This window comes from Coregonus lavaretus (genome assembly GCF_964263955.1).
Source record: "Coregonus lavaretus genome assembly, chromosome: 20".
Lineage (NCBI taxonomy): Eukaryota > Metazoa > Chordata > Actinopteri > Salmoniformes > Salmonidae > Coregonus > Coregonus lavaretus.
Window position 1 is genome coordinate 30,623,845 of NC_140007.1, and position 12,576 is coordinate 30,636,420.

The window sequence follows — 12,576 nt, forward strand, 5'->3', positions numbered from 1 at the left end:
AAAAGGTGATCTTGTACAATGTGCAGAAATGGCATACAACACCATGCTACGTTTTTAATATAAATAATAAATAAATAACGGAAAAGTGGTGAGTACATATGTATTCACCCCCTTTGCTATGAAGCCCCTAAATAAGATCTGGTGAAACCAATTACCTTCAGAAGTCACATAATGAGTTAAATAAAGTCCACCTGTGTGCAATCTAAGTGTCACATGATCTCAGTATATATACACCTGTTCTGAAAGGCCTCAGAGTTTGCAACACCACTAAGCAAGGGGCATCACCAAACAAGCAGCACCATGAAGACCAAGGAGCTCTCCAAACAGGTCAGGGACAAAGTTGTGGAGAAGTACAGATCAGGGTTGGGTTATAAAAAAATATCTGAAACTTTGAACATCCCACGGAACACCATTAAATCCATTATTAAAAAATTGAAAGAATATGACACCACAACAAACCTGCCAAGAGCGGGCCGCCCACCAAAACTCACGGACCCGGCAAGGAGGGCATTAATCAGAGAGACAAGAAAGAGACCAAAGATAACCCTGAAGGAGCTGCAAAGCTCCACAGCAGAGATTGGAATATCTGTCCATAGGACCACTTTAAGCCATACACTCCACAGAGCTGAGCTTTACGGAAGAGTGGCCAGAAAAAAGCCATTGCTTAAAGAAAAAAATAAGCAAACACGTTTGGTGTTCGCCAAAAGGCATGTGGGAGACTCCCCAAACATATGGAAGTAGGTACTCTGGTCAGATGAGACTAACATTGAGCTTTTTGGCCATCAAGGAAAACGCTATGTCTGGCGTAAACCCAACACCTCTCATCACCCGAGAACACCATCCCCACAGTGAAGCATGGTGGTGGCAGCATCATGCTGTGGGGATGTTTTTCATCGGCAGGGACTGGGAAACTGGTCAGAATTGAAGGAATGATGGAGCAGTTTTGCCTTGAAGAATGGGCAAAAATCCCAGTGGCTAGATGTGCGAAGCTTATAGACATACCCCAAGAGACTTGCAGCTGTAATTGCTGCAAAAGGTGGCTCTACAAAGTATTGACTTTGGGGGGATGAACAGTTATGCATGCTCAAGTTTTCTGTTTTTTTGTCTTATTTTTTGTTTGTTTCACAATCTGTTTTATTTTGCATCTTCAAAGTGGTAGGCATGTTGTGTAAATCAAATGATACAAACCCCCCCAAAAATCAATTTTAATTCCAGGTTGTAAGGCAACAAAATAGGAAAAATGGCAAGGGGGGTGAATACTTTTGCAAGCCACTGTATGTACTATATGAGGATACTGAAACTGTAAGACTGACATTTCATAAACATGCTCACAACCTGCCATTGGATACAAATCATAAACATTTTTGCATGTCAAGTTATAGTCAAATACTGTATGGAAAATGATATTTACCATTCACCATTCTTTATATTCAGCTCTCCAAAATGAACAGTTTCGAAATGTGTATCTCCTATTTTTTGCTATTGGATTAAATGGTAGTTTAAAGCTCCAGTGCTTTTCCTGTGTTTTATATATATTTCCACACTATGAGGTTGGAATAATTCAGTGAAATTGTGAAAATTATGAAAATGTCCTTTTAGTGTAAGAGCTGTTTGAAAAGACCCCTTGAAATTTCAGCCTGTTGTGGTGGGATGGAGTTTTGGCCTGCCTGGTGACATCAATTAGTTAATAGACCTGTCACGACTTCCGTCGAGGCTGCCCCCCCTCCTGGTTCGGGCAGGCTTCGGCGTTCGTCGTCACCGGAGTACTAGCTACTGCCGATCCCATTCTCATCACTCCACTTGTCATGTCTTGTCAATCACACACACCTGGTGCTCATTCCCCTAATTAGTATGTGTATAAGTGTTCCCTCTGTTCCCCTTGTCTTTGTGAGTGATTGTTTTGTTGGGAGAGCGTGTAGCTCGGTTGAGCTACATTTCACTGTGTTATTGCCAAGGTGGATGTTTTCCCTTGTACAGTTTTGTTTGATGCTTGGGGCGTTTGATTTACGCAAACGGATTAAACTCTGGACTTCGGTATTTTACCTCCTGCGCCTGACTCCTTCTTTCATGCCTTGTCACAGAATCACTCACCTGATCTGATATGGAGTCAGCAGGAGAAGACCGCATGCTTGGAGTTGTGGCAAGGGTCCAGGAGCATTCCTCGATGTTGGCCAGCTTGGGGGAAGCAATGGATCGGGTTTTTTAGGTGGTGGAACGCCTGGAGAGGAGAGGATCCGATCTATCGAGACCAGCTGGTCAACCCGATCCAGTCACCTACACCCCAGCCCCTGGAGGGATCCAGATATTCCGGCCACCGGCGTTTGACGGGACTGCAGCGCAATGTAAGGGATTCCTACTCCAACTGGAGTTGTATTTCTCTAGCATCAGGCCAGAGCCCCGGGAGTGGGAGAAGGTATCCGTCCTCGTTTCCTGCCTTTGTGGGAGAGCCCTGGGCTCGGTATGGAATGAGGGAGGTACCACGTTGGAGAACTACGGGGAGTTTGCTCGCCTCTTTCGGGCCATTTTTGATCACCCACCTGAGGGTCGAGAGGTGGGCGAACGACTGGTTTATCTAAGGCAGGGGATGAGGACCGCTCAGGACTACGCGCTGGAGTTCCGGACGCTGGCAGCGGGGACCGGGTGGAACGAGCGGGCCCTGATAGACCATTTCCGGTGCCACCTAAGGGAGGACGTCCAAAGGGTGTTAGCCTGCTGGGATGCCATGCTATCGTTCTCCCAACTGGTGGACATGGCCATCCGGCTGGACAATCTGCTAGCAGCCAGAGGACGTCCTGGTAGGGGTCTGCCAGGGTCTGCCGTGCATTAATTATCGACCACTGAATAATGTGACGGTACAATTTAGTTATCCTCTTCCCCTCATTCCTTCAGTGATTGAGTCAATGCATGGGGCCCGTTTTTTCACCAAATTAGACCTCAGGAGTGCCTACAACCTGGTGCATATTCGGGAAGGGGATGAGTGGAAAACAGCATTCAGCACAACCCCGAGGCATTATGAATACCTGGTGATGCGCTACGGTTTGATGAATGCTCCATCCGTTTTCCAGTCCTTTGTGAACGAGGTGTTTCGGGACATGCTTGGTCGTGGTGTGGTGGTCTACATCGATGACATCCTGGTGTATTCCGCTATGCGTGCCAAGCATGTGTCCCTGGTTCGCAAAGTACTGGTCCGACTGCTGGAAAATGATCTTTATGCCAAGGCAGAGAAGTGTGAGTTTTTCCAGCAGTCAATCTCCTTCCTCGGATATCGCATTACCACCACAGGTGTGGAGATGGAGGGAGACCGCATTGCAGCCGTGCGTAATTGGCCGACTTTGTAAAGGAGGTGCAGCGCTTCCTTGGCTTTGCCATCTACTATTGAAGGTTTATTCAGGGTTTTGGCAAGGTCGCAGCTCCCATTACCTCCTTGTTGAAGGGTGGGCCGTCCCGGCTCCGCTGGTCTGCTGAGGCTGATTTGGCATTCAGTAGATTGTGGGGTCTGTTCACCTCAGCCCCGGTACTGGCTCACCCAGATCCATCACTACCGTTCGTAGTGGAGGTGGATGCGTCTGAGGTAGGGATAGGAGCTGTCTTATCAACGCTTAGACACGCCACCCAAGCTCCGCCCCTGTGCCTTCTGTTCTAAGAAGCTCAGCTCGGCGGAGCAGAACTACGGCGTTGGTGATCGGGAGCTGTTGGCTGTTGTTCGAGCTTTGACGGTGTGGAGACATTGGCTCAAAGGGGCGAAACACCCTTTCCTCGTCTGTTTAGACCACCGCAACCTGGAGTACATTCGGGCAGCGAGGAGGCTGAATCCTCGCCAGGCCAGGTGGGCCCTCTTCTTCACCCGGTTTGATTTCACACTCTCATACATTCCGGGTACGAAGAACGTGAAGGCAGACGCACTGTCTCGGCTGTATGACACAGAGGAGAGGCCCAGAGACAACACCCCCATAATCCAGGCATCATGCATTGTGGCGCCGGTAGTATGGGCGATGGACGCCGATATAGCGCAGACATTACGCACAGATCCATCTTCACCGCAGTGTCCAGCTGGGCTGCAGTACGTGCCTGCACTTATCCGTGATCGTCTGATCTACTGGGCACACACGTCACCCTCCTCTGGTCATCCAGGTATCGGTCGTACAATGCGCTGCCTGACCGAGAAGTACTGGTGGCCTACCTTGGCTAAGGACGTGAGGGTGTATGTTTCCTCATGCTCAGTGTGTGCCCAGAGTAAGGCACCTAGGCACCTCCCAGCGGGTAAGCTACAACCTTTACCAGTTCCACAACGACCATGGTCTCACCTGAGTATTGATTTTCTCACTGATCTTCCCCCCTCCCAAGGTAACACCACGATCCTGGTCGTTGTGGACCGCTTTTCAAAGTCCTGCCGCCTCCTTCCTCTGCCCGGTCTCCCCACGGCCCTACAAACTGCGGAGGCTCTGTTTACTCACGTCTTCCGGCACTATGGGGTACCAGAGGATATAGTGTCCGACCGAGGTTCACGTCTAAAGTCTGGAAGGCGTTCATGGAACGTCTGGGGGTCTCGGTCAGCCTGACCTCTGGTTTTCACCCCGAGAGCAATGGGCAGGTGGAAAGGGTGAATCAAGATGTGGGTAGGTTCCTGCGGACCTACTGTCAGGACCGGCTGGGGGAGTGGTCGGTGTTCCTGCCATGAGCAGAATATGCTCAGAACTCTCTCCACCACTCCTCCACTAACCTAACACCCTTCCAATGTGTTTTGGGGTACCAACCGGTCCTGACACCATGGCACCAGAACCAGACCGAGGCTCCCGCGGTGGATGACTGGTTTCGGCGCGCGGAGGAGACTTGGGACGCTGCCCACGTTGTTTCATGTGTCTCTCCTCAGGCCGGTGGTAGCTGGTCCGCTCCAGGAGTCTGAGGTACGAGAGGTTCCTCCACCTCCTCTGGACATTGAGGGGTCCCCGGCGTACTCGGTCCGTTCCATCCTGGATTTGAGGCGTCGGGTGGGGGGCCTTCAGTATCTCGTGGAGTGGGAGCGGTATGGTCCGGAAGGAACGTTGCTGGGTCCCAAGGCGGGACATCCTCGATCCCTCCCTGTTGAGGGATTTCTACCGTCGCCATCCGACTTGCCCTGCTCCGCGTCCTCCTGGCCGTCCCCGAGGCCGGGGTCGATGCACTGCTGGAGCCGCGCGTCGGGGGGGGTACTGTCACGACTTCCGCCAAGGCTGACCCCCCTCCTGATTCGGGCAGGCTTCGGCGTTCGTCGTCACCGGAGTACTAGCTACTGCCGATCCCATTCTCATCACTCCACTTGTCATGTCTCGTCAATCACACACACCTGGTGCTCATTCCCCTAATTAGTATGTGTATAAGTGTTCCCTCTGTTCCCCTTGTCTTTGTGAGTGATTGTTTTGTTGTGAGAGCGTGTAGCTCGGTTGAGCTACATTTCACTGTGTTATTGCCAAGGTGGATGTTTTCCCTTGTACAGTTTCATTTTACGCTTGGGGCGTTTGATTTATGCAAACGGATTAAACTCTGGACTTCGGTATTTTACCTCCTGCGCCTGACTCCTTCTTTCACACCTCGTCACAAGACCAATAAGAAAGAGAGTTCCAAACCTCTCTGCCAATAACAGTTAATTTTTCCTTCTCCACTCAGACCATTCCCAGACAGTCTTTGCTAAATTCTTGCTTGAGAAATTACTCTTTGCTAAGAAGTTTGTTTTTGACCATTTTTATTGAAAACAATCACAGTAAGGTACTTAATTGTTACCCAGATTTTTTTTGATATTGAGAGAAAAACGGCTGCATTGGACCTTTAAATTAAATGGTGAGTCTATCTTTATCTGATATCTTGGTGACTAAACAAAATGTTCTCATATTTCATGGAAAACTTTTATTTTGGATGAATGACTTAGGGGTGAAAGAGGTGTGAAACTGCAATGAATACACAATCAAAGGTTCTAAACATAAGATAGGGGGCATAAGTGTTGTCAGTTTAGAGTTTTGTACTTAGAGATTTGAAAATATATCACAGATAAAAAAAATTATGGACAAAGTGATTGAAAAATGTTTTATGTTCAGAACCTTTGATTGTGCATTCAGTGTGGTTTCACATTTCTTTCACCCCTGAAATACCATGAGCACATTTTGTTTAGTCACTAATACATCAGATAACGATAGGCTCACCATTTAGTCATTTTAACTACTATTTAATCCAATAGCAAAAAAATTGAAGATTGAACTGTTCTTTTTGAAGTGCTGAATAAAAAGAATAGTAGATGGTAAATATAAATGTCCATACAGTATTTAACTAGAACCTGACATGCACAATATGTATCCAATGAGCATGTTGAGAAATATGCCAGTTCTTACGGTTTCATTTTCCTTATATGTAAGACAAAATATCAGAAATAGGGGTATTGTAAAGCAGTTGGCTACTGTAAAAATGTAGCATGTATTGAAAGCATTGTACGCTACACTATAATTCCAAATGGTAGCACATAGTGACTCTTTCCACTTTGTCCTATTGAAGCACACTGGCTGATGGAGAATGATGATTGTAGTATTTACAGCCACATCCATAGATTATTTGGTTTACCTCCCAACATAAAATGTCAAATTGATACAATTATGAGGTCAAAATATTAAAAAGTACACTGTTCAGCAGTTATCAAACTACACTGAACAAAAATAAATGCAACATGCAACAATTTCAAAGATTTTACTGAGTTGCAGTTCATATAAGGAAATCAGTCAATGGCAATACATTAATTAGGACCTAATCTATGGACTTCACATGACTGGGAATACAGACATGCATCTGTTGGTCACAGATACCTTTAAAAAAAAAGTAGGGGCGTGGATCAGAAAACCAGTCAGTATCTGGTGTGACCACCATGTACCTCATGCAGCACGACACATCTCCTTCATATAGAGTTGATCAGGCTGTTGATTGTCACCTGTGGAATATTGTCGCACTCCTCTTCAATGGCTCTGCAAAGTTGCTGGATATTGGCAGGAACTGGAACACACTGTTGTACACATCGATCCAGAGCACCCCAAATATGCTCAATGGGTGACACGTCTGGTAAGTATGCAGGCCATGGAAGAACTGGGAAATTTTTAGCTTCCAGGAATTGCGTACAGATACTTGTGACATGGGGCTGTGCATTATCATGCTGAAACATGAGGTGATGGCGGCGGATGAATGGCATTACAATGGGCCTCAGGATCTCTTCACGGTATATCTGTGCATTCAAATTGCCATCGATAAAATGCAATTGTGTTCATTGTCCCTAGCTTATGGCTGCCCATACCATAACCCCACCGCCACCATGGGGCACTTTGTTCACAACGTTGACATCAGAAAACCGCTCACCCACACGACACTATACAGGCTGTCTGCCATCTGCCAGGTACATTTGAAACCGGGATTCATCCGTGAAGAGCATACTTCTCCAGTGACCATCGAAGGTGAGCATTTGCCCACTGAAGTCAGTTACGACGTCGAACTGCAGTCAGGTCAAGACCCAGGTGAGGACGATGAGCACGCAGATGAGCTTCCCTGAGACGGTTTCTGACAGTTTGTGCAGAAGTTATTCTGTTGTGCAAACCCACAGTTTCATCAGCTGTCCGGGATGAAGAAGCCGGATGTGGAAGTCCTGGTCTGGCGTGGTTACACGTGGTCTGTGATTGTGAGGCCGGTTGGACGTATTGCCAAATTCTCTAAAATGAGCTGGTGGCTTATGGTAGAGAAATTAGCATTAAATTATCTGGCAACAGATCTGGTGGACAATCCTGCAGTCAGCAAACCAATTGCATGCTCCCTCAAAACTTGAGATATCTGTGGTATTGTGTTGTGTGACAAAACTGCACATTTTAGAGTGGCCTTTTATTGTCCCCAGCACAAGGTGCACCTGTGTAATTATCATGCTGTTTAATCAGCTTATTGATATGCCACACCTGTCAGGTGGATGGATTATTTCGGCAAAGGAGAAATACTCACTAACAAATTTGTGCCCAAAATCTGAGAGAAATAATATTTTTGTGCATATGGAACATTTCTGGGTCTTTTATTTCAGCTCATGTTGCGTTTATATTTTTGTTCTGTATACAGTTGAAGTCGGAAGTTTACATACACCTTAGCAAAATACATTTAAACTCATGTTTTTCACAATTCCTGACATTTAATACTAGTTAAAATTCCCTGTCTTAGGTCAGTTAGGTTTACCACTTTATTTTAAGAATGTGAAATGTCAGAATAATAGTAGAGAAACTGATTTATTTCAGCTTTTATTTCTTTCATCACATTCCCAGTGGGTCAGAAATGTACATACACTCAATTAGTATTTGGTAGCATTGCCTTTAAATTGTTTAACTTGGGTCAAATGTTTCGGGTAGCCTTCCACAAGCTTCCCACAATAAGTTGGGTGAATTTTGGCCCATTCCTCCTGACAGAGCTGGTGTAACCGAGTCAGGTTTGTAGGCCTCCTTGCTCACACACGCTTTTTCAGTTCTGCCCACACATTTTCTATAGGATTGAGGTCAGGGCTTTGTGATGGCCACTCCAATACCTTGACTTTGTTGTCCTTAAGCCATTTTGCCACAACTTTGGAAGTATGCTTGGGGTCATTGTCCATTTGGAAGACCAATTTGCGACCAAGCTTTAACTTCCTGACTGATCAAATCAAATCAAATCAAATTGTATTGGTCACATGCGCCGAATACAACAGGTGCAGACATTACAGTGAAATGCTTACTTACAGCCCTTAACCAACAGTGCATTTATTTTTTACAAAAAAAGTAAAAATAAAACAACAACAAAAAAAGTGTTGAGAAAAAAAAAGAGCAGAAGTAAAATTAAATAACAGTAGGGAGGCTATATATACAGGGGGGTACCGTTGCAGAGTCAATGTGCGGGGGCACCGGCTAGTTGAGGTAGTTGGGGTAATATGTACATGTGGGTAGAGTTAAAGTGACTATGCATAAATAATTAACAGAGTAGCAGCAGCGTAAAAAGGATGGGGTGGGGGGGCAGTGCAAATAGTCCGGGTAGCCATGATTAGCTGTTCAGGAGTCTTATGGCTTGGGGGTAGAAGCTGTTGAGAAGTCTTTTGGACCTAGACTTGGCACTCCGGTACCGCTTGCCGTGCGGTAGCAGAGAGAACAGTCTATGACTAGGGTGGCTGGAGTCTTTGACAATTTTGAGGGCCTTCCTCTGACACCGCCTGGTATAGAGGTCCTGGATGGCAGGAAGCTTGGCCCCAGTGATGTACTGGGCCGTACGCACTACCCTCTGTAGTGCCTTGCGGTCGGAGGCCAAGCAGTTGCCATACCAGGCGGTGATGCAACCAGTCAGGATGCTCTCGATGGTGCAGCTGTAGAATTTTTTGAGGATCTGAGGACCCATGCCAAATCTTTTCAGTCTCCTGAGGGGGAATAGGCTTTGTCGTGCCCTCTTCACGACTGTCTTGGTGTGTTTGGACCATGATAGTTCGTTGGTGATGTGGACACCAAGGAACTTGAAGCTCTCAACCTGTTCCACTACAGCCCCGTCGATGAGAATGGGGGCGTGCTCAGTCCTCTTTTTTTCCTGTAGTCCACAATCATCTCCTTTGTCTTGGTCACGTTGAGGGAGAGGTTGTTGTCCTGGCACCACACGGTCTTGAGATGTTGTTTCAATATATCCACATAATTTTCCATCCTCATGATGCCATCTATTTTGTGAAGTGCACCAGTCCCTCCTGAAGCAAAGCACCCCCACAGCATGATGCTGCCACCCCCGTGCTTCACGGTTGGGATGGTGTTCTTCGGCTTGCAAGCAGCCCCCTTTTTCCTACAAATATAACGATGGTCATTATGGCCAAACAGTTCTATTTTTGTTTCATCAGACCAGAGGACATTTCTCCAAAAAGTATGATCTTTGTCCCCATGTGCAGTTGCAAACCGTAGTCTGGCTTTTTTATGGTGGTTTTGGAGCAGTGGCTTCTTCCTTGCTGAGCGGCCTTTCAGGTTATGTCGATATAGGACTCGTTTTACTGTGGATATAGATACTTTTGTACCTGTTTCCTCCAGCATCTTCACAAGGTCCTTTGCTGTTGTTCTGGAATTGATTTGCACTTTTCACACCAAAGTACATTCATCTCTAGGAGACAGAACACGTCTCCTTCCTGAGACGTATGACAGCTGCGTGGTCCCATGGTGTTTATACTTGCGTACTATTATTTGTACAGATGAACGTGGTACCTTCAGGCATTTGGAAATTGCTCCCAAGGATGAACCAGACTTGTGGAGGTCTACAATTCTTTCTGAGGTCTTGGCTGATTTCTTTTGATTTTCCCATGATGTCAAGCAAAGAGGCATTGAGTTTGAAGGTAGGCCTTGAAATACATCCACAGGTACACCTCCAATTGACTCAAATTATGTCAATTAGCCTATCAGAAGCTTCTAAAGCCATGACATCATTTTCTGGAATTTTCCAAGCTGTTTAAAAGCACAGTCAACCTCTTCCAAGAGGTGATGATATTAAAACCAAATAGTTTAAACATTTATTTAACAATCTCTTGAATGTAGTTGCCAATGGTTTAAGCTTAGCTGGGGGTCTCCTTGTCCCCCAGCAGCCAAATCGAACGCTCCACACCGTATTGTGACGTTTAATTGATAACGACCTATTGGAAAGGTGCTTAGAGTTTTGAAACACAAGCCATTTTGATTATCTGTTTTAAATGTTTGTGCTTAGGGTTGTGAAAATGTACCACATACTTGTGAGAATTGCACCAAAGTGATTGAAAACAACTAATTGTGGTGTAAATTCCTACATAGTGTCTACAGGAGAGTATCCAGCAGGAGAGGGGAGACAGAAGCCACCTGAGACCTCCATTTACATTGAACTGTTACTGGAAAACCTAGGATACCGTACAGTACAACAAAAAACATGCTCAGAGAGACAGAAGTCTTTACAAACATGTATCGTGCACACACACCCATACTGTATATAGACTGCTTATCCAACCTGTAAGTGAGGTAACTTGTTGCGTAAAGAGAGTCAATCAAAACCAAGATCGCTTGATAGATTGATTAAATACACTCTGATTTAGTTTACAGTTAACAACCTGTCAGTGTGTGTGTGTGTGTGTTGAACTGCAGAGTGAGCCACAGTGTCTACTCTAATTCAATCCAAACTCAATCATACATTCAGCTCTGATGGGCCTCCCTCTTTACAGTCTTCTTCTTCCAGCATTCCTGTCTGTGCAGCTTCCACTGAAACGCTGTTCTCTCCCTCCTCACCACCCTGCACCCTGCCAAGCCTCCTGTGACTGTCAGTCAGTCAGGAAATCAGTGTTTAGCTGGTGTTGAGTCTGTCATAGCTGATGTTAAATAATGCAGCACAACCAGGGTCAACTACATTGTCATGTACAGGGAAGCAGGGAATGGTTTATAGCAAACACAGCGGAAAGTCTAATAATCTATTCAAACAGAATCCACATCCCTTGGTCACAAGCAGGCAGGCACACATACAATCACACGCACAAGCCTGTGTACGCGTACAAGCACACACACACACACACACACACACACACAGTAAAAGGTGCTGTGCAGAGGAAGGTTGAACAGCTCTGTAAATGAGAATGCTATTCCCTCTTACCCTCCATACGCTCCAAAGGTGAAACTCCTCTTTCTCTGCGGCATGCCGGCTAAAGGAGTGGGAAGTGGACCAACAGTGAGTGTGTCAACTCAGCACTGAATGGAGCCTCTACTTCTGTCACTGACTCCCTCACGCCAACTCTGTGTGTGTATGAGAGGGAGTGTGTGTGGCTGTCTGTTCTGCTCCACTCCCCATCCCTTCTTCCTTCCTCCCTCCCTCCCTCCCTCCCTCTTCCCCTCTCACGCCTCCTCAACAAACAGGGGGAGGAGGGGAGGGGGAGAGGAGGGGGCTGCTGACCATATCAGTCACCCCCTTACCCTAGTCATTGAGACCAGATGGGACAGGAGGAAAGGTGCCAAATGTCTATCTCCTTATCTCCAATAGATTAATCAACAGATAAGGATGAATTCAATAGTTTGCTGATGGGTGCAATTAATGAGAGCACTATTTATACAATGCAGATGAGGACAGAAAAGGAGTGCCATTGGAGGTAATATCATAGATGACAGAAAACAACAAGTTCAACGTGGTGAGAAACATGACGCAGCTCTTTATCTTCATAATCTGTTGGGAACTTGTTTTTCACTCCTCTCTGTTTCTCTCTCTATCTCTCTCTGTCTATCTCTGTCTCTATCTCTGCGGCAGCTGGTCAAACAACACAGTACCGAAGGCTTTACTGATCAGGCGAAACAGATCATTACTCCTCTCAAACATTGTAATCACAAAGAGACACCACCAGCTCCAGGATATCAACTGTGAAGACGAGAGCTCCCAGTTACAAGAAATGAGTCAAAAACAGGAAGGAAGAAGTACCACTCTCTCTCTTACCACTTACTACTTACTCACTAGCACATACAGTAACTCCGCTTAGCATGTTGTGCAACCCTAGTGCTACAGGAGAGATGTTTAGATCTGATACTAGGGTGTGTTAAAGCCTGTAGCACT

General features: G+C 46.1%; 1 long non-coding RNA gene across 1 annotated transcript in view; it reads right to left on the reverse strand.

The window, feature by feature from the left end:
- Nucleotides 1-11,721, reverse strand: part of LOC311148325 — a 32,335-nt gene extending 20,614 nt beyond the window's left edge. The window contains exon 1 of the long non-coding RNA XR_014614886.1: nucleotides 11,632-11,721. This is a non-coding gene — a long non-coding RNA (uncharacterized lncRNA). The remainder of the gene's footprint in view (nucleotides 1-11,631) is intronic.
- Between the last annotated feature and the right edge of the window lie 855 nt (nucleotides 11,722-12,576).